We start from the raw sequence: 7855 nt of genomic DNA, 5'->3' as shown, positions 1-7855 counted from the left end.
TTTATAATATGTTTTATGCTTCTGGCGTTGAATTCTTAGGCCCTAACTATTCCATCTGATGGAGCAACGCCCTAGAGCGAAGCCTAGGTTGTCCGGAACGTAGAAATGACCATTACCTTCACACTGATTGCAATTATTCATTTTAAACGATGGAAGAACAGTTGTACCTTTATTGTATTTTATGCTCCGGGCGTAGACTTCTAAGGCACTAACTATTCGATCTGGTGGAGCAACGCTCTAGAGTGAAGCCTAGGTAGCCCGGAACGTAGAAATGGCCATTGCTATCACACTGGATGCAATTATTCCTGTTATAAGATGGAAAAACTGTTGTATTTATTTTGTATTTTATGCTTCTGGCGCTGACTTCTTAGGCCCTAGCTATTCGATCTGGTGCAGCAGCGCCCTAGAGTGAAGCCTAGGTTCCCCGGAACGTAGAAATGGCTATTACTTTCACACTGGTTGCAATTATTCCTGTTATACGATAGAAAAACTGTTGTATATTTATTGTATTTTATGCTTCTGGATTTGACTTCTAAGTTGCTAGCTAATCAATCTGGTGGAGCAACGCCCTAGCGCGAAGCATAGGTTGCCCGAAACGTAGAAATGACCATTACCTTCACACTGGTTGCAGTTATTCCTGATATACGATGAAATAACAGTTGTATTTTTATTGTATTATATGCTTCGGGCGTTGACTTCTCAGGCCCTAACTATTCGATCTGGTGCAGCAACGCCCTAGAGTGAATCCTAGGTTGCCCGGAACGCAGAAATGACCATTACCTTCACACTGATTGCAATTACTCATTTTATACGATGGAAAATCTGTTGTATTTTTATTGTTTTTTATGCTTCTGGCGTTGACTTCTAAGTCGCTAGTTATTGGATCTGGTGGAGCACCGACCTACAGCGAATTCTAGGTTGCCCGGAACGTAGAAATCACCTATACCTTCACACTGGTTGCAATTATTCCTGTTATACGATGAAAAACTGTTGCATTTTTATTGTATTTTATGCTTGTGGGGTTGACTTCTAAGTCCCTAGCTATTCGATCTGGTGGAGCAAGGCCCTAGAGCGAAATCCAGGTTGCCCGGAACGTAGAAATGACCATTACTTTCACACTGGTTGCAATTGTTCCTGTTACACGATGGAAAAACTATTGTATTTATTTTGTATTTTATGCTTCTGGCGTTGACTTCTAAGGCCCTAACTATTAGATCTGGTTGACCAACACCCCTGAGCGACGCCTAGCTCGCCCGGACCTATGACCATCACTTTCACTCTGGTTGCAATTATTCCTGTTATACGGTGGAAAAACTGTTGCATTTTTATTGTGATTTTATGCTTCTGGCGTTAAATTCTAAGAATCGAACTATGCGATCTGGAGGAGCAACGTCCCACAGTTAAGCCTATGTTGCCCGGAGCATAGAAATGACCTTTACTTTCACACTGTTTGCAAATATACATCATATACGATGGAAACGCTGTAGTATTTATATTGTATTTTATGCTTCTGGCGTTGACTTCTTAGGCCCTAACTATTCGATCTGGTGGAGCACCGCCCTAGAGTGAAGCCTAGGTTGCCCGGAACGTGGAAATGACCAGTACTTTCACACTGGTTGCAGTTATTCCTGTTATACGGTGGAAAAACTGTCGCATTTTTATTGTATTTTATGCTTCTGGCGTTGACTTCTTAGGCCCTAACTATTCGATCTGGTGGAGCACCGCCCTAGAGTGAAGCCTAGGTTGCCCGGAACGTGGAAATGACCAGTACTTTCACACTGGTTGCAATTATTCGTTTTAAACGATGGAAAAGCTGTTGTATTTATATTGTGTTTTATGTTTCTGGCGTTGACTTCTTAGGCGCTAACTATTCGATCTGTTGGAGCAACTCCCTAGAGTGAAGGCTAGGTTGCCGGAACGCAGGAATGACTACCAATTTCACACTGGTTGCAATTATTCCACTTACACCATAGAGATACTGTTGTATTTATATTGTATTTTATGCTTCTGGCGTTGACTTCTAAGGCCCTAGCTACTCGATGTGGTGGAGCAACGCCCTAGAGTGAAGATTAGGTTGCCCGGAACGTAGAAATGACCATAACTTTCACACTGGTTGCAACTGTTCGTTTTATACGATGAAAAAACTGTTGTATTTATTTTGTATTTTATGCTCCAGGCGTAGACTTCTTAGGCCCTAGCTATTCGATCTGGTGGAGCAACGCCCTAGAGTGAAGGCTAGGTTGCCCGGAACGTAGAAATGACAATAACTTTCACACTGGTTGCAACTATTCGTTTTATACGACGGAAAAGCTGTTGTATTTATTTTGTACTTTATGCTCCGGGCGTAGGCTTCTAAGGCCCCAACTATTTGATCTGGTTGAGGAACACCCTAGAGTGAAGCCTGGGTTGCCCGGAACGTAGAAATGACCAGGACCTTCACACTGGTTGTAGTTATTCCTGTTATACGATGGAAAAGCTGTTGTATTTAAATTGTATTTTATGCTCCTGGTGTTGACTTCTTAGGCCCCAACTATTCGATCTGGTGGAGCAACGCCCTAGAGTCAAGCGTACGTTGCCCGGAACGTAGAAATGACTTCCACTTTCACACTGGTTGCAACTATTCCACTTATACCATGGAGAAACTGTTGTACTTATATTGTATTTTATGCTTCTGGCGTTGTCTTCTTAAGCCCTAACTATTCGATCTGGTGGAGCAATGCTCTAGAGTAAAGCCTAGGTTGCACGGAAAGTAGAAATGACCATTACCTTCACACTGTTTGCGATTATTCGTTTGATACGATGGAAAAACTGTTCTATTTATGTTGTATTTCATGCTTCGTGCGTTGACTTCTAAGGCCCTAACTATTCGATCTGGTGGAGCAATGCCCTACAGTTAAGCCTAGGTTGCCCGGAACGTAGAAATGACCTTTACATTCGCACTGTTTGCAAATATACATTATATACGATGGTAAAGCTGTTGTATCTATATTGTATTTTATGCTTCTGGCGTTGACTTCTTAGGCCCTAACTATTCGATCCGGTGGAAGAACGTCCTAGAGTGAACCCTTGGTTGCCCGGAACGTAGAAATGACCTTTACTTTCACACTGACTGCAAATATACATTATATACGACGGAAAAGCTGTTGTATTTATATTGTATTTTATGCTTCTGGCGTTGACTTCTAAGGCCCTAACTATTCGATCTGGTGGAGCAACGCCCTACAGTTAAGCCAAAGTTGCCCGGGAACGTAGAAATGACCATAACTTTCACACTGGTTGCAATTATTCCTTTTATACGATGGAAAAAATGTTGTATTTATATTGTATTTTATGCTTCTGACGTTGACTTCTCAGGCCCTAACTATTCGATCTGGTGGAACAACGCCCTAGAGTGAAGCCTAGGTTGCCCGGATCGTAGAAATGACCACAACCTTCACACTGGTTGCAATTATTCGTTTCATACAATGGAAAAACTGTTCTATTTATTTTGTATTTTATGCTTCGCGCGTTGACTTCTAAGGCCCTAACTATTCGATCTGGTGGAGCAACACTCTTGAGTGAAGCCTAGGTTGCCCGAAACGTAGAAATGACCATTACTTTCACACTGGTTGCAATTATTCTTTTTATACGATGGAAAAACTGTTGTATTTTTATGGTATTTTATGCGTCTGGAGTTGTTTTCTAAGGCCCTAACTACTCGACCTGGTGGAGCAACGCCCTAGAGTGAAGCCTAGGTTACCCGGAACATAGAAATGACCAGTACACTCACACTGGTTGCAGCTTTCCTGTTATACGATGGAAAAACTGATGCATTTTTATTGTATTTTATGCTTCTGGCGTTGTCTTCTTAGGCCCTAACCATTCGATCTGGTGGAGCAATGCTCTAGAGTAAAGCCTAGGTTGCACGGAAAGTAGAAATGACCATTACCTTCACACTGCTTGCAATTATACATTTTATACGATGGAAACACTGTTATACTTATGTTGTATTTTATTCTTCTGGCGTTGAATTCTAAGTCCCTAGCTATTCGATCTGGTGGAGCAACGCCCTAGAGTGAAGCCGAGGTTGCCCGGAACGTAGAAATGACCATAACTTTCACACTGGATTCAATTATTCGTTTTATGCAATGGAAGAACTGTTCTATTTATTTTGTATTTTATGCTTCGGGCGTTGACTTCTAGGGCCCTAACTATTCGATCTGGTGGAGCAACGCCCTAGAGTGAAGCCTAGGTTGCCCGGAACGTAGAAATGACCATTACCTTCACACTGTTTGCGATTATTCGTTTGATACGATGGAAAAACTGTTCTATTTATTTTGTATTTCATGCTTCGTGCGTTGACTTCTAAGGCCCTAACTATTCGATCTGGTGTAGCAACGCCCTACAGTTAAGCCTAGGTTGCCCGGAACGTAGAAATGACCTTTACTTTCACACTGTTTGCCAATATACATTATATACGATGGCAAAGCTGTTGTATCTATATTGTATTTTATGCTTCTGGCGTTGACTTCGTAGGCCCTAACTATTCGATCTGGTGGAAAAGCGTCCTTGAGTGAACCCTAGGTTGCCCGGAACCTAGAAATGACCTTTACTTTCACACTGTCTGCAAATATACATTATATACGACGGAAAAGCTGTTGTATTTATATTGTATTTTATGCTTCTGACGTTGACTTCTCAGGCCCTAACTATTCGATCTGATGGAACAACGCCCTAGAGTGAAGCCTAGGTTGCCCGGAACGTAGAAATGACCTTTACTTTCACACTGCTTGCAATTATACATTTTATACGATGGCAGAACTGGTATACTTATGTTGTATTTTATGCTTCTGGCGTTGACTTCTAAGGCCCTAACTATTCGATCTGGTGGAGCAACGCCGTATAGCGAATCCTAGGTTGCCCGGAACGTTGAAATGACCAGTACTTTCACACTGTTTGCAATTATTCCTGTTATACGATGGAAAAACTGTTGCATTTTTATTGTATTTTATGCTTCTGGCGTTAAATTCTATGTACCGAACTATGCGATCTGGAGGAGCAACGCCCTACAGTTAAGCCTATACTGCCCGGAACGTAGAAATGACCTTTACTTTCACACTGTTTGCAAATATACATCATATACGATGGAAAAGCTGTTGTATATATATTGTATTTTATGCTTCGGGCGTTGACTTCTTAGGCCCTAACTATTCGGTCTGGTGGAGCACCGCCCTAGAGTCAAGCCTAGGTTGCCCGGAACGTAGAAATGACCAGTACTTTCACTCTGGTTACAGTTGTTCCTGATATACAATGGAGAAACTGTTGCATTTTTAATGTATTTTATGCTTCTACCGTTGTACATAAAGTCCCTAACTATTCGATCTGGTGGAGCAACGCCCTGGAGTTAAGCCAAGGTTGCCCGGAACGTAGAAATGACCATTACCTTCACACTGCTTGCAATTATACATTTTATTCGATGGAAAAACTCTTGTATTTTTATTGTATTTTATGCTTCTGGCGTTGACTTCTAAGTCCCTAGCTATTCGACCTGGTGGAGCAACGCCCTAGAGCGAAACCTAGGTTGCCCGGAACGTTGAAATGACCTGTACTTTCACACTGGTTGCAATTATTCCCGTTATACGATGGAAAAACTGTTGCATTTTTATTGTATTTTATGCTTCTGGCGTTAAATTCTATGTACCGAACTATGCGATCTGGAGGAGCAACGCCCTACAGTTAAGCCTATGCTGCCCGGAACGTAGAAATGACCTTTACTTTCACACTGTTTGCAAATATACATCATATACGATGGAGAAGCTGTTGTATTTATATTGTATTTTATGCTTCGGGCGTTGACTTCTTAGGCTCTAACTATTCGATCTGGTGGAGCACCGCCCTAGAGTCAAGCCTAGGTTGCCCGGAACGTAGAAATGACCAGTACTTTCACTCTGGTTGCAGTTGTTCCTGTTATACAATGGAGAAACTGTTGCATTTTTAATGTATTTTATGCTTCGGCCGTTGTACTCAAAGTCCCTAACTATTCGATCTGGTGGAGCAACGCCCTGGAGTTAAGCCTAGGTTGCCCGGAACGTAGAAATGACCATAACTTTCACACTGGTTGCAATTATTCCTTTTATACGATGGAAAAACTGTTGTATTTTTATTGTGTTTTATGCGTCTGGAGTTGTTTTCTAAGGCCCTAACTACTCGACCTGGTGGAGCAACGCCCTAGAGTGAAGCCTAGGTTGCTCGGAACGTAGAAATGCCCATTACTTTCACCCTGGTTGTAATTATACCTGTTATACGATGGAATAACTGTTGTATTAATTTTGTATTTTATGCTTCGGGCTATGACTTCTAAGGCCCTAGCTATTCGATTTGGTGGAGCAACGACCTAGAGTGAAGCCTAGGTTGCCCGTAACGTAGAAATGACCTTTACCTTCACACTGTTTGCAAATATACATCATATACGATGGAAAAACGGTTGTATTTTTATTGTGTTTTATGCTTCTGGCGTAGACTCCTAAGGCCCTAGCTATTCGATCAGGTGGAGCAACGTCTTAGAGCGAAGCATAGGTTGCCCGAAACGTAGAAATGACCATTACCTTCACACTGGTTGCAGTTATTCCTGTTATACGATGAAAAAACAGTTGTATTTTTATTGTATTATATGCTTCGGGCGTTGACTTCTCAGGCCCTAACTATTCGATCTGGTGCAGCAACGCCCTAGAGTGAATCCTAGGTTGCCCGGAACACAGAAATGACCATTACCTTCACACTAATTGCAATTACTCATTTTATACGATGGAAAAACTGTTGTATTTTTATTGTTTTTTATGCTTCTGGCGTTGACTTCTAAGTCGCTAGTTATTGGATCTGGTGGAGCACCGACCTACAGCGAATTCTAGGTTGCCCGGAACGTAGAAATCACCTGTACCTTCACACTGGTTGCAATTATTCCTGTTATACGATGAAAAACTGTTGCATTTTTATTGTATTTTATGCTTGTGGGGTTGACTTCTAAGTCCCTAGCTATTCGATCTGGTGGAGCAAGGCCCTAGAGCGAAACCTAGGTTGCCCGGAACGTAGAAATGACCATTACTTTCACACTGGTTGCAATTGTTCCTGTTATACGATGGAAAAACTATTGTATTTATTTTGTATTTTATGCTTCTGGCGTTGACTTCTAAGGCCCTAACTATTCGATCTGGTTGACCAACACCCCTGAGCGACGCCTAGCTCGCCCGGACCTATGACCATCACTTTCACTCTGGTTGCAATTATTCCTGTTATACGATGGAAAAGCTGTTGTACTTTTATTGTATTTTATGCTTCTGGCGTTGACTTCTAAGGCCGTAGCTATACGATGTGTGGGAGCAACGGCCTACAGTGAAGCCAAGGTTGCCCGGAACGTAGAAATGACCTTTACTTTCACACTGTTTGCAAATATACATTATATACGATGGAAAAGTTGTTGTATTTATATTGTATTTTATGCTTCTGGCGTTGTCTTCTTAGGCAGTAACTATTCGATCTGGTGGAGCAATGCTCTAGAGTAAAGCCTAGGTTGCCCGGAACGTAGAAATGACCATTACCTTCACACTGCTTGCAATTATACATTTTATACGATGGCAGAACTGGTATACTTATGTTGTATTTTATGCTTCTGGCGTTGACTTCGAAGGCCCTAACTATTCGATCTGGTGGAGCAACGCCCTAGAGTGAAGCCTAGGTTGCCCGGAACGTAGAAATGACCTGTACTTTCACACTGGTTGCAATTATTCCTGTTATACGGTGGAAAAACTGTTGCATTTTTATTGTGATTTTATGCTTCTGGCGTTAAATTCTAAGAATCGTACTATGCGATCTGGAGGAG

This window comes from Calliopsis andreniformis, unplaced genomic scaffold (assembly GCF_051401765.1).
Source record: "Calliopsis andreniformis isolate RMS-2024a unplaced genomic scaffold, iyCalAndr_principal scaffold0001, whole genome shotgun sequence".
NCBI lineage: Eukaryota > Metazoa > Arthropoda > Insecta > Hymenoptera > Andrenidae > Calliopsis > Calliopsis andreniformis.
The sequence above is the reverse complement of the archived record's forward strand: the minus strand, read 5'-3'. Positions refer to the sequence as shown.